At 36.1% G+C, this 24,872-nt stretch overlaps 1 long non-coding RNA gene across 1 annotated transcript in view; it reads left to right on the forward strand.

Moving 5' to 3' along the window:
* The first annotated feature begins 281 nt into the window (after positions 1 to 281).
* The window catches only part of LOC149748583 (uncharacterized), a 473,818-nt gene continuing 449,227 nt past the window's right edge, over positions 282 to 24,872 (forward strand). The window contains exon 1 of the long non-coding RNA XR_016394174.1: positions 282 to 821. This is a non-coding gene — a long non-coding RNA (uncharacterized LOC149748583). The remainder of the gene's footprint in view (positions 822 to 24,872) is intronic.

A 24,872-nucleotide genomic window follows, 5' to 3' on the forward strand; every position in this document is an offset into this window, starting at 1 on the left:
AAAGTATTTTTCCCCTGTTGTATTACATAGCTTCACTAAGAATTTTACCACAAAAGAAGCAAAGTTTATATATATGTACATATATATGCAAATTGGCCTTTGCTTACTTTAATTTAAATAGAAAACAGCTCTAATTTCTAATTGATTCCGTAAAGTATACCATTATAAAGCCAAGAAATAATTGAACAATAATTTTGAAAGTTGGTAATGTAAAACCAATATATTAGGTATTTTTCTTATAGTCGCTGGTGCAGCATTTAGGAAACCAATATTTATTTTGGAATAGTGGTAACAGAATCAATTACACATTTGAGATAAACAGATATGTTTGTGTATATAAGTTGTAGGAATTATACCCACTTCAATTTGAGGTCTGGGAAAATCAGTGTTTAGAAAATGCAAAAGGGAAACAACTACAGCATTTTTTACTTTTTTAAAGTCTAAGATGTTATATGTTTGTAAGCAAAGCTGTATGGGGATAACTTTTTACTTTTTTTTCTAGCAAAAGCTTAGTCTTAAAGTGGCGTATGATTTACAAATAAGTTCTCATCCATATGTGTTCTCTGGCCTTTTATTGACGTTAAGTAAAGTATATAAGAATTTAAAACTAAAAATTGATCAGTTCAACCTTACAGTGAAAGGTACTTCAACATGAACTCCTTTAACATCATGAAATATTTATTTTGCTTCATGCATGTTAGAACATAGACTTTTTTTTCCTTGAGTCTCCAATTTGAGTTTTAACAAAATTTAAACATTTCTTTTTCAGCATGGAATCTGAGGAGCTGAATAAAATGGTGGCATGAGCAGAGACTCTTAAGGTAGGCCTCCCTTCCCACCTCAGCCCAACCATCAGATTGACATTCTCCTATAGCAGACCTCAAGGCAATATCTGGACAAAATCCTTATTTGTTCAAAAAATTCATCCAAGAAATAAATGTTTCCTCTAATGTCTCAGCTATGTTGGAAATGAGCTATGAGAACCATTACAATTTTACAAAGTTTAACCAGAATGACTAGAAGTACACAGTGGTACTGTTCAGAAATGTTGCAAAAGGTACATGAAGGTAACATGGCTCCTGTCCTTTGGTGGGGACATGGGACAGATGGTATTATGAACAGGATCAAGCTGCCCACCTCTGGAGGGCAGAAGGGGACTATCTGGCACTCATGGAAGTCATAAACAAGCTCAGGAAAAAAAAGTCGAGAATGTTGGAATTCTCTGAGGCATGAAGCAATATACTTCTGTTTAAGAAAACTCAACTGCTGTTGGGATTGGGCCTGGACCTAATATATTTGCACTCAGGTTTTCTCCACTCATATGAGAAATAGTGTTTGAATGGGGGCAGTTTAATTCAGATGGGAAAACAGTGAAGCATTTTGAGATTTCTTCTCTCAATTTGTCCGGCTGTATACATAGTACATCATCTTTGGGTTTACAAGGTTCTGTCTAGGAAAAATATACAGAAAGTAGCATGTCATAAATATGACTGGAAGAATTGGTATGTAATGTTGTCCCACATATTCAGAAAATGGTATCCAGACTCTAGTTCCATTGATGATTATGGCACTCCAGTAAAACTTTATAGTTGATTTTTATGTGCCTACATAGATTTAAGTGACAAGTATTTGTCTCAGTTTTATGATATGCAGTGAATATCATGTAAAAAAAGAAACATCAACCTTAAAACCACCCTTTGTAACTTACTGAGAGACCTGTTTTCTTTAAAATTTAAGTAATCACAGAGAAGGAAACTATTATGTTTTGACTAATTTTAACAGTAATCTATCCTCTTTGGAACATGCTTTCTTCAGATATACCTTTTAATACCTAGTCATCTCCTACTTCCTAGAGCAGGCAACAATTTGATTCTTCCTGAATAAGAATCCAAGCGTAAAAAAAAAAACTGTCATTTCTTTATAAAGAGCAAGTCCATTGTAATAGCTACTGATATTTTGACAAACTTGTTTGTGAAAACGAGCAATCCGGAACCTTTAGGGACTTAAAACGGGAAGGTTTATTTCTTGATCACACTACATGCCCTTCTCAGATCAGCAGGGAAAGAGCTCTACTTTGCGTTGTCCTCACTAAATGAACAAACCAATGGAGCAGCTGCTATTTGGAACATTTTCTTTCACTGTGGTGAGGGGAGGGTGGGTTAATAGTGAAATATGTAGCATGTTATTTCTGCTAACATTTTATTAGCCAAAGTAAATCACATATCCATGCCTAATTTCAATGAGGGAGGTAATTAGGGCCTTGGTAAAAGCCCCATTGACCATCTCAGGGACAACTTGGCAAAATCACTCAAAATTAAAAATGCATAGCTTTGACTGAATGATTCCATTTCTAGGAATTTATACTATGGCACAAGCATGTTCATGTCTGTGTTTTTATGATGGAAAGAAAGAAAATCCTTAAGAGAGATTTCTGTTTAAATAAATCAAGTTAAGCACATTTAATGGGATAACTTATAGCCTTTCAAAAATGAGTGGGAGGTATTTGAGTTAACATGGAAAGCTATTCTAAGATAATATTGTTAAGTAATAATTAAAGTGCACGTGTGTGTGATGGGGGGTGGTGATTCGGTGCTGGAGTTTGTGTGAGTGTATGTACGTGGGTGTGTGGGTTAATACATGCAAAGCACTTAGAACAGTGTGTGGCAAAAATAATAATAGTAGCAACTTACTATGTGTAAGCTACTCTTCTAAATGTTTTATATCTTTTAAGTCATTGGATGCAAAGATCATTTGTGGTGTTATTATTCTTAGTTTTCAAATGAGGAAACAAAGAGTATATGCATGAACAGTTTCTGGAATGATATTTGAAACTGTCTGCAATGAGTATCTTTGGGGAGTGGGACTAAAGGATGTAGTGGGCTTTTAAAAAGTTGCTGTGTTGCTTTCTATTGCTATTAGAATTTTTTATCATGAGCACATATTACTTTCATAGTAAAACTCTGGTAATAAAAATAGATGTCATGAGCCAAGGGGAGCTGACTCACTTTTGCTAAAATGCACTCTGCACCCTGACGAAGGTGAAGGTGTTTCTACATAGGAAGAATACTTAAGACCTAAATTCTCAACTCCAATTCTTCTCTTGGTCATAATGAAAGAAAGCCTGAGCTGATCACTTTTTAAAAAATTTTTAAACTAAAAAAAATCAAAAAAATTATACTAATTTCTCCAAAACTGATCACTCTTGATATCAGGTTATTTATTTGGGTGTGATGATCTGTAGTAAGTTTGATTATTGTCCAATATTTTCCCTTCTTTCTGGATTCTGCATCCCTGTCCTGTGGCCATCAAGCTTGGCTCAGTGACTGGCTTCGGAAGTGGGGTGTACTGCTTTCAAGAAGAGACCTTAAGGATAACTGTGAGGCTATACTTTTGCCCTTTTCTCTCTGCATTGGGAAGGGTAATATCTAGACAGCCGCTGCTTCTTATCCAGGATCTTGGAGGGAAGAGTACACGAAGAACAGTTGTAGAACACATTACAGGAGTGAGAAATTAGAAGTTAACTTTCTTGTGTCAAGTCGTTCAGACTGAAACATTTGCTACCATGGCATAAACCAGCAAAAGTTAATACAGGACCTCAGAGAAGTAATAAGAAAGCAGAATTGGGGAAAATTCTAGCCATCCTCTGGGGCAGAGATGTTGGGACATTTCAGCCTTTTGTGCTTCTCTGTGTGTGTGTGTGTGTGTGTGTGTGTGTGTGTTATAGTATTTTGCTCTTGGAACTGCATTCCCCGAAGTTCTCTATAGCTTGTTCTCCTGGAAGAAGGAAAATGTGTACTGTTCCATTGCTTTCATATTGGCAAGCTTGTTATAAACTTTCAATTTGATTTTTATTTCTATTTGAGGAAGACTGACTTGTGTTACATGTCCTGTCATTTGAAAAAGAAGTGCCAATATTATAGAGGGTATAAATAGCTACAGTTGTGTTTCCTTTCCAACAACTCATTTCTCTAAAGTTTCTCGCTTAATTGCAAAATGTTGGAATCATTTGAACTTTCAATTTTTTTATTATATACATTAAAACATGCAGTAGGACTATAACATTTTTCCTCTAGGTGATGTTTGTATTTCATTTGGCACGAAATGCCTAAAATAAGAACTTCCAATGCTGTAGTTTGGTCTTGATTCTGTGTCCTGTTGTAATGATCAAATTAAGTGCTGCTATTAAAACAGTCATGCTATAAATTAGTTTCCCCACCAAGCATAATTGCCAAGTAATATAAAAATAACTTTTCCAAGACTTGTTAAGATGTGATCCTATTTTTACTCATTTAAAAGCATAAAGGTTTGATTTTCTTCTAATGGAGTTAAGTTGATTGTTTATATCTCTTATCAAAATAAGAGATTAATCTGGTTTATACTATGTTGGCCCAAAAGTTCGTTCAGATTTTTCTGTAAGATGTTAAGGAAAAACCTGAACGAACACTTGGGCCAACCCAATATCTCTGTTCCAAGGGTCCAAATGTCATCAGTTTTTTAGCTAAAGAGGAATACACTGATTTTTGTGTGTGTTTATTTCTGTTAGTTATACTGCCCAGTGGAGCACTGTTAGAAATATTCTTAGAATATGTGATGTTTGGGAGTTTGCCTTGGTCCCTAATAACGAGCACCATTTCAGGACTGTGGACCGAGAAGAAGGAGGCAAATTTGCCCCAGTATTAAACAATATAAAAAGTATCTAGAGTAAAGGTCCTAATATTACAATCAGTCAGCAATTAAGCAGTCCCTCTCCCACTGTACAACCTAGTGAAGGGGCGGCACCCCTCTCTTACACATTATATACAGGATCTAAGCCCTTCTGGGGCACCTATCTAGAGGCTAGTCCTTGTATCATGATTTCCAAACATGACCTCAGTAGGTGGGCTGACTGATAACACCATGTGATTTATGCATGTGATTTTACAAGGTCTAGAAAGTATTTTAAAGACCACACATCAGCCTGTATTGGGGGGAACTAGGAGATTTCAAGGATAATCCAATCTGCCCCTCTTTCACCCTCCAAACCCACAAAGAGAAATCTTCAGATAGCGTTCTAGTTATAGTAGCTCTTTAAGACGTAGACAAGCTATGGAAGCTTAGGTGGTTTTCCAAAGGTGATAGGGAGTTATAAAGCCTGTAAGCGTGGTGCTTCTATCTTTTTTTAAACGATTTATGCACATGACCTCAATTTCAATCTAAACTATATGTATTTTTTTTTGGTTAAACTATATGTATTTTTTACTTACTACTAAATATATAGTGGAAATATAAATAGGAAATAAGAATTCTGGTCGTTTACATACAAGATGAATTATTCTGTCAGCATTTGGAAATGTTTAAGGATATGGATCTGAGAGAATAGAAAAGAGTTCCCTTATGAAAATGCATGCTGATTCAAACATTTTTAATCTCAATGACTAGGGTATTTGTTTTAAGTAGTGGGGCATTTGATTATGAGTCAAATATGTTACTACTGAATGTGATTCGGAATGTGGTATTCCTGGATCTTTGTATAAGATTTCATCTTGATTATAAATAATATTTTAATTTATTCATGTGTTTACATGAAACTCGTTGCATTTATTGGTAATATATTTAATGCCCGGTAGATCATACACCAAAGATACAGGGTCAGGCTCAAATGACATAGTATAATGTCTTGAGGGATGACTGTCAAGTCTGAGTCTTAAGGGGAAATCTGAGGAAGACAAGGAATGTAATTGCTGCAAGAACGCTAGGAATCTTTTATTCTGACATGAATTTTCCTAAAAGAATCCGTAAAGGCAGGAAGAAGAGGTGGTAATAGTAAGGAGCACTAGTAAAATACTGAAATATTTTAATTTGATTGTGGCAACTTATTGATTATTTTGAGGCCTTGGCAGGCAGGTTCTTGCTGGCCTCCAGCGATAGCCGCCCCCTGGTATTCACACCCTTGTATAATCCCCTCCCCTCAAATGTGGGCTGGCCCATTGACTTGCTTCTAACCCACAGAATAGAGCAAAGGTGATGGGATTTCAATTTTATGATTGGCTTACAAGAGACTCTTAACTTCCATCTTGATAGCTGTAGTCTATAGTCTTGGAGCAGACGTCTGTGTGCATGCCTGTCCAATGTATATTGTGTCTTAGCTTCCATTTTTAAAATTGTTCTGTACAGAGAGATGCAGCAGGGGGTGGGAGGGCAGAGTAGACAGAGGGAAGCCACCCTGCTCCCAGCACTGGGGGTCTGGGGTGGGAGCAAGAGGGCTGCAAAGAGTCTGGACCGGCCCAGGCTCCCTGTTGGGCTCAGCACAAAAGCACTTTCAATGAATTAAGTGAAAACTTCCTTACAAAAATGCAAAATTCAAAGCTCCAAACGTATTGGAAATAAAATATGAACCTGCAAAAAATATATATATATATATATATATATATATATATATATATATATATATATACTTGATATATACTTGATAGTATATAAAGAGCCTTGCTGGCTTTGATGAAGCAGCTTACCTTTCTGGGCAGGCCTAAATGGCCAGAAAATGAGTCCCCCTAGCCAACAGCCTACTAGGAGCTGAGGCCCTTAGTCCAAGGGCCTTCGAGGAACTGAAATTCTGCTAATCCCATGCAAGTTTAGAAGTGAATATTTCTCCAGTTGAACCTCCACGTAAGCCCTCAGCCTTGCTTGATGCTCTGATTGCAGCCTGTGAGAGAGACTGAAGCAGAGGACTCAGTTAAACTGCCCAAATTCATGACCCATAGAAGCTGTAAGGTAAATGTGTTGTTTCAAGCTAAGTTTGTGGTAATTTATTACACAGAAATAGATAAACAGTGCATTCCTGAATCATAATTTTATGGCTCCTTTTGTGATTAATTTCTTCGGTATGACATAGTTTGATATTAAAATGCATATTGTGTATTGTATATTTAGGCAAAGCTCAGTGTGTAAGAGGATTTGATATAGAACAGTAGTTGTCATCATTTGTGTGCACAGAATGACCTGGAGGGCTTGTTAAAACAGCTGTCCCTCCTTTCAGTTTTTGATTTAGCAAGCCTTGCAGAGTTCTTCAGAATTCACATTGTAAGACATTCCCAGATATTTTAGTTTCCTGTTGCTGGTATGAAAAATTACCTCAATCTTTCGTGGTTTAAAACAACACAAATGTATGACCTTACAGTTCTGGAGGTCAGAAGTCAGAAACAGATCTGTATGTGTTAAAATCGAGGTGTCCTCTTTCTGGAAGCTCTAAGAGAGAATATGTTTCCTTGCTTTTTCCAGCTTCTAGAGGATTTCTGCATTGCTTGGCTTGTGGCGCCTTCCACCATCTTCAGATTTCTTTCTGATTCTGACCCATGACTCTCTGGTCTCTTTTTCACTTATAAAAACCCTTGTGATTACATTTGGGCGCATCTGGATAATCCAAGATACTCTTCCCATCTCAAGACCCTTAACTTAATCATAACCAGAAGTCTCTTTTGCCATGTAAAGCAACATATTCACAGGTTTCAGGGATTAGGATACGGGCATTTCTGTGGGCCCGTTTTTCTGTCTGCCACATCAGGTAGTGTTGATGCTGCTGGCCTAGGGACCATACTGTGAGTATCAATGATTATAGGTTATTGGAAAACCAAGCTCACTCTGTCTTGGATTCTGTCTGCTCCCACCGTGGCTGCTCTTAGCCTTCCTGTTCCCAAGATTCCACAGCTGCTGTTCTCTCTGCAGGGATTGGGAACAACTACTTTAGTTTTCATGTATGCCCCACAGCAGCTCTCAGGGGTCTCATCTGAATGTAGGTAGAAGTTGCTGTATTGCTGACAGTTGAAATGCGTATCATTTGGACAGGTTTTTATGATTTTTGATTTTATCTGTTTTCCCACAGCAAAAATCTTGACTTTGGTGATGTTGTACTTTATTTTTTTCTGAGTTAGGCAAATTCCAACTAGGTTTTGAAGCTCTGTAAAGTGTTTTCCAGGATTAAGTGAGAACGTTTCAAAGATAACACTGAACTAACTAGGAATGATAACAGGCTAGAAATATCTGTGAAGACTTTTCTCACATTTTCATATTCTTTCCAAAAACAACCCTTTGATTATTTTTTCTTCTAATGTATGTGTACATGAGTATGTGGGTATTGATTCCAGCATTTAAAAATGCCTTGACTCTGAATACTTAAGATACTTTCTTATTAATGATTCCTCCTAAGAGAGACATAATTGTTGTCAATCAATTAAATGATTGAGATTGAAGGTTTGAAAAGACATGTCATCTGCCCTTGTCTGTCACCTTATGTAATGGCACAAATTTAGAATATATGATATGTGTCTGTCTATATGTAGATCACAAAACTCTCTTAAAGGGCAGGGATATGTCTTTAGATTTAATATCTTCATATTTTCCCTCCTAGCATGTTCAGAGCTATGGTGGTTTTACCTCTTCTAAGGACTATATCTTTCTCAAATAACTCAGGGTCATTCAGCATTCCAGCGAGTTTGCTTGATTCTGTCTGGGAGCATTAGGAATGTTAAGGGTAAAAAAAAGACTCTAGAATCTTAATATGTGTCACAATTGAGTGTTATTTAGGATCTGTTATTATATGCAGGTGGTAGAATTAAAGAACCATATTTTGTTGAGTGAGGTCTTTGGTGATCTTCTACCAGTCGTTGTATTCCAGAGCATTTGGGATTCCTATGGGTAAAGTCCTTTGTTCATCTCTGTATCCACGTCATGCTCCTTTACCAGTTCAGCAGCAGAGGTCAGGGATGTCGGTGGTCTCGTGCACCCCTGCGTTAACCTTCACAACCACTGGCAGCAGCTGCTCTCTAAAGCAAACATAAACTACAGTCACATCTTACTCCCAACTTACATCAGCAGTTGGGCTTTCACTTGGCGTGTTGATTCTTCATTAGAATGGCATTAAAAATGGAAAGTGTAAAATCTTTTTTTTCCAAATTAAATATAAATTGGATTTAGAAGCACATGCTGCACTGAATGCTTTTGTGTGCCCACAGATCTGCTAAAAATGGAAAATACATAAGTGTGGAGGGGAAATAAATGCTAATGGACCTCAATAAAACTTCTAAGGCACACCTGTGGCTATTTGACTCCCTATCACGTAGGTGAATTTCAAGTAAGTAGAGTCCCAAGCTGTCCTCAACACAACCATCATAAAACATTTTTGGAGAACTTTAGGTTTGCCATGTCTAAATTAACTATTAAATAAAAAATAATTTTTGATAACTTTCTTTTAACTGAAAATTGTATAATAAACCTACAAACCCAATCATTCATAGGACAAGATTTTTCAGAGGAAAGGAGATTTGATGCATGTGGAACATTGCTTCTGATTTTTTTTAAACAACTATTTTTGCTTGCTTTGGCCATGTTTATGTGAATTCATTGATTCTATTGCTATTTTCCAAGAGAGTCACTGTATGTCATTTTAGATTTTTTTCAACACTTTTTATATTTCATTTATATTAAAGTTTCCTAGCTTGTGATATTAGGGATGTTTTGAGAAATAGTTGACATTTTCTATTGGCAAAGCTAGTATTTTCAATACATTTATGTAAAAACATCAGTGCTTTCATGAAACACAAGAATTATAGGTATAGATATATATTGAAACACTGGTGAAAGAGACCAGCTAATGTACATTAATTATCCTCTTTCTGTAACATTCAAAGCAGATATTTTCCGAAAATTTTTTAGATTTAAAGACATTTGCCTTCTCCTGAATTATTTTAGTCCATCTCTAGGGAGGAGTTCTGTTGCCGACTTATCAGATGTGAGACAATTTACATGCTATAAAAATAAGCGAAAGTAATGTGATGTGCCAGATTTCTAGTGGAATATGAGTAATCATCCTGTTGGCATGGCAAAAAGATTCATAGAAAAACACTCTTGTGATTATTGCTGAAAATTAATTGTAATTAAAGGCTTTATTATAAAAGAAATATAGTAGATTGGATTCCTAACTGAAAATGAAAAGATTCTTCTGTGCTTTAGCAAGATGTGTTTTCTCCCTCTATCACTCATTAGTAAATAAATATTAAGCACTTGCTATGGCTAAGATACTATGGTAGGTAATGAGAAGAATAAGGAGTAAAAGATGCCCCAAGATACACAGACTGTAACTGATCATAATTTGGGTGAAGAGTGATGCACATACCAAGAGTGGTAAGGATGGAAGTTGGAGAAAAAAGAGAGAATTTCTATCTAGGGCTTTAAAGGGAAAGCTTAAAAAGATTCCCACAAAAGAACTACAAATGAATATAATATGCAAACATAGGCAAATGATGAGAAGTTGGTACAGCTAATGTTTCTCCTACTCCTAGTATGGACATTTGGCCACATTAAGAAGCTAAAAAAATAATTATTTAATTGTACTGACACATTGTCTTTCAAAAAGTTGACATTGTCGGGCTTCCCTGGTGGTGCAGTGGTTGAGAGTCTGCCTGCTGATGCAGGGGACACGGGTTCGTGCCCCGGTCCGGGAAGATCCCACATGCCGCGGAGCGGCTGGGCCCGTGAGCCATGGCCGCTGGACCTGTGCGTCCAGAGCCTGTGCTCCGCAATGGGAGAGGCCACAACAGTGAGAGGCCCGCGTACCGCAAAAAAAAAAAAAAAAAAAAAAAAGAAAGAAAAAAGTTCACATTGTCAATAAGTCCATTAAAAATATGGATTTATATATAATATTGCTAATGATAAACCTTTTTCTAAGTAAGACATTTAAATGTGTTTATTTCATCTTTATCTCAACTTTCAAAAATATTTTTAGTGTGTGTTTCATAGTATTTATATATAATTATGTTATAATGGTGAGCATAAATTCTTTGAAATAAATAAATATGCATATATTAAGTGTGTGCTCAAAAACATTTTACTGATAGATGGGCATGATCGAGACAAATCGGTTCTTTTTCTAAAGCAGAGGGTATGCTTCTTTCCTCAACATTAGTCAACCCTCTCTTATTAAGCTCACCCAGAAAGCTCCAACTTCTCCTTAATGTCTTCCTGGATTAGAAATGGACAGAACCAATACATTATCACCATTCCCTAGGAGGTCTGAGGCATTCCTTAAGCCATGGCACCTAAAGCCCTTCTCCCTGAAATGTTCATGCCCTTGACTGGCACATAGATATTTTTTATATTTTATTTACTCTTGCTGTTCTATAGCCTACAGATTTGTCCATAAACCTATCAACTCAGTCTGTAAGATGTTAGAAATGAGGAGCCGGGTCAGTGCAATAATGAGAATCTACAAACATTTCTGTTTTAATACAGATGGAGCTCTATAGTGGTTTGTTTCCTGCACAAGTCATTGTTTTCTCTTGTACAAATATGTGACTTTCAAACAAGGAGGCATAATTACAGCGGGAGAGGATCATCATGTGATATATTTGGTGGAAACCACGATGCTACCATTTCCTCAATGTCATATTTTATTTAACAGATTTAATGATGTGAACTAAATGGCGAATATCCCCTTTCACAACGTGCAAGGATGGATTTTAGTGTCCATTTGTTGTGTATGTTTAAAAGGACATTTGAATGGTTTTTCCAGGAAACTGAAGGCACAGAGTAGTAGCTATATTAGCTTCATCTGGGAGCTTGTTAGAAATGCAAAACCTCAGGCCCCGGGCCAGGCATTCCTGAATCAGAACCCCAAGATGTAGGACCCAGAAATCTGCATTTTAACAAGCTCTCAGATGATTCTTATATACATTAAAGTCTGAGAAGCAATTCTAAAAACAAGCAATAATAATTTAGATTGTCACTTCAGAATAGACATGAAATCTTTCAAAATTCTCCATGAAACTATGTCAGAGGTTCTTGTTAGCTACCATGACCTGCTGATACATTTTAAAGCAGGACGTGAATTAGTCACATAATATTTCGTGGCAATGAAAAATTATATTGTAATTTCTCAAACTGGTAGGGAATAAATCCAAAGGAAATCATATTTTGTGTGGAATTATATTTGATGAGCAAATAAAATACAAAAATGAATAAAGGTAATCCATGAAGGAAAGCAGATTAATCTATGTACTAAATATCACAATTATGCTGAAATAATGGGCTAGATAGTAACACAACTAAAGCCACCTGTACTACTGTTTTTCCCTCAAAGAAGAAAACGATACCTCTTATGAGAGAGGTGAATCTAGATGCTGGATCTGTAGGAGGGACAAGAAGGTCTGAGTGATAAGGCAGAAAAAAAATTAATAGGAGGAGCTAAACATTTTTAAAAATTAATTTTGTCAGTATTTTTTCATGAAAATACAGCTGAAGCTTGTTTATATGTGACTCAGTTTCAGCTTGTTAATTGCTGCTTGCCATTCCAGTGTTAGTGTAACAGTTCGATGCCTAGATGATTCTCTCTATCAACAAAAAGGAGAAAAAAGAAAGAAAAAAATAAACAGCAGTCCTTAACAGCTCACTAACACTGATCCTATTTTCTATGTGTCAATTTGTCACCCTTGGCAGAACAAGGAAAATATTGCCATATAGAAACTGATAGCCTCTTTGCCTGAATTACATGTTTGTTTTTAACCATTTACATTTTCCGCGGGGAGTCGCAAAATTTATGCCACTTATTATCTACTGTATCTAATTCAGATCCTAGCAATTTGAGGGCTGTTTATAGTTTCATTTAAATGAATGTTACCCAATGTAGGAAATACGGCTAGCTTACCCTCCCTTAGTACTTAGTGGCTTAATATAGTAGATGGAGATGAAGGACCTTTGGTTCCACCCCCAGCTATACTTTTTTTTGTTAAAATATGGTAATCTGCACTTTATTTTTTCTTTCAGTTTTACAGAAGAATAACTGATACACAGCACTGTGTAAGTTTAAAGTGTAGAGCATAATGGTTTGACTTACATACGTCATGAAATGATTACCACAATAAGTTTAGTGAACATCCAGCCTCTATATAGATACAAAATTAATTGACCTACAACACTACGTTAGTTCCTGGTACACAATGTAGTGATTTGGTATTTCTGTACATTTCAAAATGATCACCATGATAAGTCTAATTACCATCTGTCAACATACAAAGATATTACATAATTATTTACTATATTTCCCACCCTAAACATTTCATACTGGTGACTCATTTACTTTGTAGCTGAAAGTTTGTACCTCCTAATCTCCCTCACCTACTTCTCTCATTACCCTACCCCTCTCCTCTCTGGCAACCACCTGTTTGTTCTCTGTATCTATGACTGTTTCTGCTTTGTTATGTTTGTTCATTTGTTTTTTAGATTCTACATATGAGTGAAATTGTATGGTATTTGTCTTTTACTTAGTTCATTTAGCATAATATCCTCTAGGTCCATCCATGTTGTGGTGAATGGCAAGATTTCATCCTTTTTTATTGCTGAGTAATATTACATTGTGTATATATACCACATCTTTTTTATCCACTCATCTGTTGATGGGCATTTAGGTTACTTACATATCTTGGCTATTGTAAAGCTGCAGTGAACATAAGGATGCATGTATCTTTTCAGATTAGCGTTTTCATTTTCTTAGGATAAATACCCAGGAGTGGGATTACTGGATAAATCTGTTGCATTTCTGTGCTCTAACAATGAGCTATCAGAAAGAGAAATTAAGAAAATAATCCCATTTAAATCGCATGAAGAAGAATAAAATACCTAGGAATAACTCTAATGAGGTAAAAGACCTATACTCAGAAAACTGTAAGACACAAATTGAAGAAACTGAAGATAAAATAAACAAATGGAAAGATAAACTGTGCTCATGGATTGGAAGAGTTAATATCGTTAAAATGATCATACCACCCAAGGCTATCCACAGATTCAATGCAGCCCCTATCCAAATAGGGCATTTTTTATAGAATGAGAACAAATAATTTAAAGAATTGTATGGAAACACAAAAGACCTCAAGTAGCCGTAACAATTTTGAGGGAGAAGAACAAAGCTGGAGGTATCATGTGTTCTGATTTCAAACTCTACTATAAAGCTACAGTAATTAAAACAGTATGGTACTGGCCCCCAGCTATACTTTAAAATTCTCCCATAACCTCTGTGGGTCTTGTTTTCCCAGCATTTAAAACAGGGGACTTTTAGTAAGTGATTATTTAAAATTATATGATTCTATAAACATTGATAGTGACTACTTTGGGGGCGTAGTTCAGGGGAGGATGGCCAGGAGGGATCTAATATGAAATTAAGTTCAAGGGAAATTCATAATTTAAAATTTAACCACTTATCAAATGAAAATTACTCTGGAACCTAATGCTAAATTATGCTTATAAAATTTCTTTTTAAGAGAAAGTACAGTATTATCATCCCATGATGAGAAGTCTTGGAAAAACTATTAATAATTGTGATGCCATTGAAAGCCTCTTCCTGTGCCTTAGTTGCCTTTTCAGTTGTAGACTTATTATCTTCATCAGAGTTTGCATTTGAACACTCTTAATAGCAACAGTCTAGCACACCAGAAGACTTCCATACGTAACTTAATATCTAACAGAAAACCATAACTTGTCTCACTTAATGGTCTTCTAATATCTATATTTAAATAGTTATTTCATTATTTAAATTAGAAATAGAAAAGATGTCTACAACCAAGAGTAGATACACATTTTCTAAGAGTCACCTTTCTTATGTCTTTACTATGCTCATGGACAATAGAAAGATCTTCCCAAGACATCTAGGAGAAAAGATTCTTCTGAGGTTTACATCATGGATTTGGAGATTTGTTCCCCAGTCTGAGTGACAATCTCTACAGATGAAATGGACTGTGTTTTCTTAATGTTTTTGCTCATGAGACACACACAATCCAGTGGGAACTTGAAGTTGATTGTGGTCTCTCATACATTTTTTTATTCAGAATAAGTGAGGTTTATTTTGTGCTTTAAAAGCAGCATTAATAGGTTTATCATGTATTTAAGGGCTTGGGAGTCAGGAGGGCATGGGTTAAATCCATGCTTTGTAACTTATGGGCGATGTATATAATACTTGACCTCTCGGAATCTCAGTCTTCTTATCCATAACATGCGAAAGTTACCTATCTTCAAAGGCTGCTATAATGCATTAAATTCTTTACATAATGTCTAGAATGGACTGAACAGTTGATTAAGTGAGCAATTTTTATTATAATTGAAGAACTGATAGAACTTAGACTAGGGAGTTTAGGCTATTATAGACTGAGGAGCTGAAGATATTACACATGACAGGAATAGCAACTGTGAGGTCCAGGACAAAGCATGGCCAATAAAGAAAAGTAGATGCAAGGGTAAGGGCAGATTGGACAGAAATAAGTATATAGAAATAGACTGGGTTGGCTCCTGAAGGGCCCTCTATACCAAAATAAGAAATTTGGATTTTATCAAAAGGGCAATTAGCAGCAATTGAAATGTTTTAGTCAGTTGAGTGACTGATCTATGTTCCAATTATTGATTTGTTCCAATTATTACTACTACCCCATCCAGGTGGTTTTGTACCTCTTTACTTTTTCCTCAGGGACTGGCTCCATACTTAACATTTTCTGTATCCCTGAGTTGTCTGTTTGACCCTTAGTTGTTCATTCCTTGGCTCTTTCTTCTCCAGGTTATCAGACTTTACCATGTAATTCCGATCTTTTCAGTCCCCAAGCCAAGTCCATCCACCAGCCTGCATCCTGCCTGGGTACCCCTCTTGGGCAGAAGTAGAAAAAAATCAGCAGTCCTGCTTCCCCTGAATTTCCTTTGGTTTTTGCTATTTAAGATTACCTCTTTCCTCTTCAGATAATCTCTCTCCTTAATATCACACTGTGTTTTCATTTTAATCCTCTTTGTAAACTCATCTAAATCTTGTCCAGTAATATCCAAAAAAAAAAATGTATTGGGTGGTAACATAATTTAGGACAAAGGCAAAAATCTTCGATGTCAGATTTAAATTTTAATGTCGGTACTAACTCTTACTAATCACATTAATTTGGGCAAATTGTGCAGTTTCTCTGAGCCTCAGTTTCCTCATCTTTAAAATGGGATTGTTATGATTATTGGGCTGTTAAGTTTGTTAAATTTATAGCAAGTCATGACTTGTTAAGAAGACCTGTAGATATTGAGCTGTTGGCACAGCCAGCATTTCCTTGGTGGTGGTATGTAGACCTTTGAGCATCTGCTGCCCTTCCCCCAAAGTCATAATTCTTATTCTCCTTCTGCTCCCAGAAGGCTCGCCTCTCTTCCTCTGAGCACCTCCTAGGGCACCCACCTCTTTCCCTTTTCCTATGGATGTGATTTAGGTTGATCCTTACAACTTAGACCTTGAAAAGCAAAATCCAGGGAAAGAATATTGTTTTCATACAACTCTTCTTTGGGACTTTCCACACAAATTTGTCCCTTAGGCAAAGAAATGATAGCTGTGGTTACTACTGAGTTGGGAGAGGAGAAGAGAAAAATATGCAAATTATTTTAGAATAAAACACAAATATCTCAATAAATTTCTTGACATGTATATTGCAGCATCTGGAATATATTACAAGCTCAGGAAATGTTAGTTTCCTTCTTCCTATTTCCTTTTTTCTCTTTTCTTTTCTTCAAAACTGATGTATTGATTAGTTTAAAGAAAAAAAAAAAAGCCTAACCTTATTTGAGGTGTTAAGGTGATATTAAGAAATCACTTCCCTCTGTCCCCATTGTCACTGCTCCCACTTGACTTCCAGACCTTCATATATGCAATGCCTCAGTGTAATGAGAAGGCCAGAGCCCTTTTTAAATGTTTCCTAATAGCTTTTAATCTTCACCCCTCTCTCTTCCCCTTGCCAGATCAGCTAATTGCCCACATCTGGACCAGCTGGTAAGAAAGCCTATGTGCCTAGTGCCTCTTCCTTGCCCTCTCAGACCATTTCAAACCTGCCTGAGAGGTTTGCCCTGCTCCTCCCAGATTCCTCAATTATGTAAGCACTAAAACTTTTTATACCCTCTTGGTGTATGTGTGACATTATCAGTCTCAACATCAGAACCAAATTTTGGGTGAGGGTCCATCTGTCTCTGCAAGTGACCATAACACTTGGAAAGAAGATATACCTTATTAAAAAAACAAAAACAAGTTATTAAGTTTAAATTCAAAATGTCCTTGAAATTTAAAGGACATAATAGTTATGAATCTAAAACAAGCTTTATTTACATGCCCGGTGCTGTTTAATTGTAAGGATTGTAAAGATCTTGGCAACTTTCAGAATTTATAGACTATATGAAAGTACAATATTAGGTGGTATAATATTTAATTGCGGGTTTTCTACCCCAATTCAAATTCCAGTAAGCAAATGGAATGAAGACTTATAGGAATAAAAATCACCATGCTTGCTGAGTCCTAGAGGTCAAATCCCAGGGGGTTCTGATGGATTCATCTATGGAGGCATAAAGTGGCCTTATGCCTCACTTTCCTAGGTGTAGCTCAAGAAACCTGAAAGCTTCTTAGAGAAGTCTCACCTAGCATGGTACTAGAAGAGCATGCCACCTGACCCTGCAACTCTTATATACTACGGAGAAAGCAGACGGCCAGGGAAGAAGGATGAGAAGTGAACAGGCAACGAAAGCTGAGAAAGTTGAAGGGCAGAGAGATCTGGGAGGAGGCCAAGGAGGGTGTAGAGAAAACCTCACAGTAGAGGCCATATCTGGTATCTGAGGCCTTGGATACCAGAGAGAATGGCAGTGCATGTTTCCCAAAGATCAGGTAGGACTCGTATGTACAATTACATACCACATTCCCACTTGGATATCTACTAGACAACCCCAAATTTAATCGTGCTAATGTCTGATCTTTCTCCTATATATTAACCCACTTTTATGGCAATAATGATCACATAACATTAGCTCCTAAATATTGGTGGCTTACAATATATACAATAAATAATTATTTTTTTTAACCCATGGATCTTCAGGCCAGCTCTGGTGGCTTGCTCCAGGATGTCAGTCAAGTTTGCATGTTTTCTCAGTGCAAGACCTAAGCTGAAGATATAGCTCCTAACTTGAGCACCTGCCTTCACAGTAGAGGGCAAAAGTGCAAGCAAGATAGAAGAAATTTGCAAAGCCTTCATGTGGGACTAACACATGGTCACTTCTTTCCATGTTCCATTGGAGAGGAGAAGAATCATAAGCTTTAAAAAAAAATGGATTAAAAAAAATCCATCATAAAAAAAGATTGGATGTTTATAGCAGAAAATCTGGGACATACAGCAAAATCTCATAAATAGTCCACCAATGATACTTTGATGTATGCATTTATATAGTAGTTGAGATTATATTACATATGTAGTTTTGCTTCTCTTTTTTTAGACTTTCCATTGTAAAGTATTATAAAAATTATATAAAAGTTATTTCAAGTATTGAATAATATTCCATAGTATATATGAACTATAGTTTTCTTAACTATATTCCTACTAAAGGACATTAAAACTGCTTCCAATTATTTAATTATTTTTTGCTGCAATAAGTATCTTTATGTATGAAACTATAAATTATATATCTGGAGTAAAATTAAAGAACGAGTTTTAACTCCCAAGGCATTTGAAAGCATTCCATTAGTTTGAATCACATTAAATTACTGATGTTTGATAACGTTTGACCTTAAAAATAGCAATTTCATAATCTAAACAAAATAATTGAATGAATAAATCTATCAATAAATCTAAAATAAAATCCATTTCATAAACTTTTGCCTTAATTTTTCCTATCTCTTTAAATCTATTTTCTTAAACATGTAAGTTATAAATTGAAATCAATTTCTTATTTTTGTTTTGTTTAATGGTATTCAACCAAAGTTTTTCTTTAATCAAGTATTATTATACATAAACATTATATCACCTACATTATTTTGCCAGTAGTTGGCAGAAGTGAATGAGCTTTAGAAACATAACCAACTTGTAACACTGAAGAAAATTGGTACTTAAAATATTAATAAAATGAGGCTTTTGTTTTTGAACATTAAGATGTGGGATCAATTTTTTAAAGATTATATGACCAGAATAGAGAAGGGATGCCAATGTGTCTTTTTTTTTTTTTTGCGGTACGCGGGCCTCTCACTGTTGTGGCCTCTCCCGTTGCGGAGTACAGGCTCCGCACGCGCAGGCTCAGCGGCCATGGCTCACGGGCCCAGCCGCTCTGCAGCATGTGGGATCTTCCCGGACCAGGGCACGAACCCGTGTCCCCTGCATCGGCAGGTGGACTCTCAACCACTGCGCCACCAGGGAAGCCCACCCATGTGTCTTTTAACTCTGTATAATTTCTGTGCTATAAGTTTGCTAAGCTGGTTATCCCTAATTGTCTTTGTAGCATACAAAATATACACAGAAACAGATCTTTGTTTTATTAATGTAAAAATTATTGTATTTTTATTTCATTGCTTTGATATACATTACTAATATAGTAGAAAGAGGGAAAAATATGCAATTTATAATTATGCTATAAAAAATATCGTTGGTGGCACAGTGGTTAAGAATCTGCCTGCCAACGCAGGGGACACAGTTTTGAGCCCTGGTCCGGGAAGATCCCACATGCCGCAGAGCAACTAAGCCCGTGTACCACAACTACTGAGCCTGTGCTCTAGAGCTCACGAGCCACAACTACTGAGCTCACGTGCTACAACTACTGAAGCCCGCGTGCCTAGAGCCCATGCTCCACAACAAGAGAAGTCACCACAGTGAGAAGCCTGTGCACCGCAAGAAAGAGTAACCCCCGCTTGCTGCAACTAGAGAAAGCCTGCGGACAGCAGAAAAGACACAACGCAGCCAAAAATAAACAAATAAATTTATTTTAAAAAAAACAACTTATATTATCAAAATAAGTTTTAACATAAATAGAGGAAAAAAATAATTTCACTTATATATTTAAGAAATAGCTAAAACATAGTGTTAACCTAGTTATATTATTGTTACAATATACCTCTTGATAAAATTCACTATATGTTGATTATTCAGCTATTCTTGTTTATGTACCGTGTTTTACTTATTCCTTGAAAACAGTTTTACAAGAAGCAAATCTGCTCAACACGTATGTTATGGATTGTTATGAGATTTGTTGATAACAGATAAATGTAGTTTACTCTGTTAAATTAAGAAGGATTCTAAGGTAGAAAGCTTTCTCAAGGCCTAACTTATAAATATCTATAGACAATATAAGTAGAATAAATTCAAAGGTATCACTTACATTGACTTCTCTTGTGACAATATTTGGTGGGGATATTTAACAAAAGATAAATATATAAGAAGGCTTTGAATAGTTTTATAGTCAGACATATAATTTAATATAATAGGTTGCTCTATCATCACCATTACCAATATTTGTATATGACTTTATAGCTTTTAAAATAAGGCCTCATCTAATTTTTCATATGGTCCCAGAAGTGCAGTGAAACTTCCTATACGTTAGAGTTTTAGAAAGTAGGGACCTCAGATATCCTTTAGTCCAATAGCCTAATTTCACAACCAAGTAAACCAAACCTCCATGAAGTGACACTGTTTGTGCTCATGATTGTGAGAGGTTTAATAGAGATAGAGGAGTGGAAATATTAGCACAGTTCAAGATAAAATACAGGACATCCGTTAAACTTGAATTTCAGATAAACAATGATTTTTTTTTTGTATAAATACATTCCATATAGTACTTTGGGTACACAAGCTTACCTTGTTTTATTGTGCTTCACAGCTATTGTGTTTTTTATAAATTGAAGGTTTGTAGCAACCTTGTGTCGAGTAAGTCTATCAGTGCCAGTTTTTCAACAACATTTACTCACTTTGTGCCTCTGTGTCACAGTGTGGTAATTCTCATAATATTTCAGACCTTTTCATTATTAGTATGGTTGTTATGGTGATCTGTGATCTTTGATGTTACTGTTGTATTGTTTTGGGGCACTACAAACCATGCCCAATATAAGACTGTGAACTTAATCCATAAATCGTATGTGTGTTCTGACTGCTCCACTGACTGGCTGTTCTCCCACCTCTCTTGCTCTCCTTGGGCTTTCCTATTCCCTGAGACACAACAATATTGAAATCAGGTCAATTAATAATCCTACAGTGGCCTTTAAGTATTAAAGTGAAAGGAAGAATTGCAGGTCTCTCACTTTCAATCAAAAGCTGGACAGGATTAAGCTTAGTGAGGAAGGCATGTTGACAGGTGATATAGTCAAAAGCTAGGCCTCTTGTGCCGAATAGTTAGGTAAGTTGTGAATACAAAGTAAAAGGTCTTGAAGGAAATCAAAAGTGATACTCCAGTGGACACATGAATGACAAGAAACGACAAGCCTTATTATTAATATGGAGAAAGCTTCAGTGGTCTGGATAGAAAATCAAACCAGTCGCAACATTCCCTTAAACCCTCATATTGAAGAGAATTAGCAAGGCCCTAACTCTCTTCTATTCTATGAGGGCTGAGAGAAGTGACGAAGCTGCAGAAGAAAAGTTTGAAGCCAGCAGAGGTTGGTCCTTGTGGTTTAAGGAAAGAAGCTGTCTCCATGACATCAAAGTGCAAGGTGAAGTATCAAGTGCTTATGTAGAAGCTGCAACAAGTTTTCCAGAAGATCTAGCTAAGATAATTAGTGAAAGTGACTCCACTAAATAAAAGATTTTCAGTGCAGATGAAACAGGCTTTTATTGAAAGAAGATGCCATCTAGGACTTCCATAGCTAGAGAGGAGAAGTCAATGTCTGGCTTCAAAGGAGAGGCTGACTCTCTTGTTGGGGCTAATGCAGCTGGTGACTTGAAGTTGAAGTCAGTGCTCATTTAGCATTCTGAAAATCCTAAGGCCCTTAAGAATTATGCTAAATCTATTCTGCTTGTGCTCTATAAATGGAACAACAAAGCCTGGATGACAGCTCATCTGTTTACAACATGGTTTACTGAATATTTTAAGCCCACTGTTGAGAGCTACTGCTCAGAAGAAAAGATTCTTTTCAAAATGTTACTCCACATTGATAATGCACCTGGTCACCCAAGAACTCTGATGGAGATGTAATAGTGTTATTATGATTTGCTAACACAACATCCATTCTGCAGGCCATGAATCAAGGAGTACTTTTGACTTTCACGTCTTATTATTTAAGAAATACATTTCCTAAGGCTATAGCTACCATAACTAGTGATTCCTCTGATGGATCTGAGCAAAGTAAATTAAAAACTTCCTGGAAGGGCCACCATTCTAGATTCCATTACTTACATTTGTGATTCATGGGAAAAGGTCAAAATTATTAACATTTACAGCAGTTTGGAAGCAGTTGATTTCAGTCCTCATGGATGGCTTTGAGGGGTTCAAGACTTTAGTGGAGGAAGTAACTGCAAATGTAGTGGAGAGAGCAAGAAAGAAGTGGAGCCTGAAGATGTGACTGAACTGCTGAAATCTCATGATAACAGTTTAACTGACGAGGAGTTGCTTCTTACAGATGAGAAAAGAAAGTGGTTTTTTGAGATGGAATCTACTCCTAGTGAAGATTCTGTGAAGACTGTTGAAAAGACAACAGAAGTTTTAAAATACTGCATAAACTTAGTTGATAAAGCAGCAGCAGGGTTTGAGAGGATTGACTCCAGCTTTGAAAGAAGTTTTACTGTGGGTAAAATGCTATCAAACAGCATTGCATGCTACAGAGAAATAATTTCTAAAAGAAAGAGTCACCCCAATGTGGCAAACTTCATTGTTGTCTTATTTTAAGAAATTCCTACAGCCACCGAGCCTTCAGCAACCACTACCCTGATCAGTCAGCAGCCATCAACATCAAGGCAAGACCCTCCACCAGCAGAAAGATTACAACTTGCTGAAGGCTCAGATAATGGTTAGCATTTTTAGCAATAAATCTTATAATTAAGGTATGTACATTGTTTTTTAGACATAATTCTATTGTACACTTAATAGACTACAGTATAGTATAAACATAACTTGTATAAGCACTAGGAAACCAGTGTGACTTACCTCATGGCAATACAGGCTTTATTGTTGTGGTCTGGAACCGAACCCACAATATTTCCTAGGTGAGCCTGTACTTAACACTAAAAAATAATTCTTTGCTTATTTGAAATTCAAAATTAACTGGGTGTCTTGCATTTTTATTTGCTAAATCTGGTGACCCTAATAACTAGTGTTCTTGATAGAATGTTGGAAAACAGTCTACACTTAAAACAATAAAATGTTCCTGTTCCAAATGTTCCAACAAAAGTCTGTTGAAATCTAGTACCCAGTCCATTAGATGAACCAGCTTTTAATAAAAAGTCCTTTTGCAGAAGGAATAACCTGTTAATTTTTAGGTAGCATTCTTACTGTACAAAGAAATAATAAACAAATCCAATTTGAGGCGCTCTTGCTAACACATCTAAACTGGGTAGTCAGAAGTGGAATAAAAATAAAGCACAAAAATGCTAAGCTTTTCACATTAACAGCTCAGATGAAATTGTGATGGGAAATTATAGTTTATTCATTGCTTACTATATCCCAGTCACAAAATCTCTTTGAGAAATGCATTATTATTCAAATTTTAAGATGAGAAAGTCGAGGTGCCTAGAAATGAAATAACTTGCCATTTTCCACTAAGGGGTGGAATTTGGTTTCCAAATAATATGTTTGGTTTCGAAAGCTCAAGGTCTTTCTACTGCTTTTACTGTTCCATGACAAAGGAATGTGAAAATGTTGCCTTCTCAACATGTATCCACTCACCCTTCCACATACCCATCCTCTGATATCCTCTTTGCTAACAGAATACTGCTTTGTCTTGTTTTCAGTTATCCCTCAGGAAAGGCCCTTATCCTAAACTCCAGGCTGTGTATTCAGATAGTTTAAACAAATTGTAGTAATCTTTCATTTTTCCATGATTGGTTGAGGGAAGTGCTTTGCACTTTGAGTGTGTGTCAGAATCACCCGGGAGAGCTTGTTGAAGTGCAGATGGTTGGTCCTCACCCCCAGAGGTTTTGATTCAGTAGGTCTTGTGTGAAGTTGGAGAAATTAATTTCTAACAGGTTCCCACTGTTGCTGGTGGAGACTACACTTCGAGAACCTCTTTTTAGGGATACTCTACAACCATGTGGCCAATGAGATGAGAGAAAGCTTTTGGAAAATGTTTTCACATTCTTAGAAGACAACACATTTCCTTACTATTTGAAATAATTTGTATTATGCTCTTCTGTTACTTGCAACCAAAGACATTCTAAGTGATACAAAAGAATTAGAAGTTACTATCCCAGTTATTATTTGTAAATTTGAGCTGCTCATGTTATATAATTATAGATTAGTAAATTAATAGATCTTGTATTAGCATTTATGTTCACAAACTATTTAATTTCTAATATACTGGAGGTAGCCATTACATTAAAAGATTATCATAAAAGTGCCTATTAAAGATAGTAGAAATAGTCAAAATAAATAGAATTCATGACTTTGTCACACCAAAAATTCTACTAGTATGCTGTGCAGTAAATTGGACACATACTCTGAGATGTGTATCTCTAGACCTCTAGTCTATTTTGTGTGCTGTTAAACGGTTTTTGCACTAGGTGTCACACATATTTTATTTAGTAGCTAGGCATTGCCAACAAAGGTTCTCTAGGCATTCTTTGCAGGCATTTGAACACATAAACATTGAATATAGTTGTTTTGAAATTATTTTAATGAAAATATTCATTATTCCGTGGTTTACATAACTCATTCTTAAAATACACTAAATATGGTGATGCCATTTGAAATAAGAAGACAAACCTAAAGTCACAGAGGAATGATAGTCACTTCAGCTGAGTAAATTATTGCCTTCATGTTAACAGCTGTGTTCCTCTGTTTAATTTCTATGCAAGGAGTACTGATAAGTGTGGCTCTCTCTGACTCTACTAGCAAAAGTGTCAAGGTTTGCTTTGTAGTAAGCTACAGAGCCACAATTTTTTTTTTTTTTTTTCAGTAACTAG

Source organism: Delphinapterus leucas, chromosome 8, assembly GCF_059928025.1.
Source record: "Delphinapterus leucas isolate spDelLeu-1000000601 "Yukka" chromosome 8, BTC_Dleu_Yukka2, whole genome shotgun sequence".
Classification (NCBI taxonomy): Eukaryota; Metazoa; Chordata; class Mammalia; order Artiodactyla; family Monodontidae; genus Delphinapterus; species Delphinapterus leucas.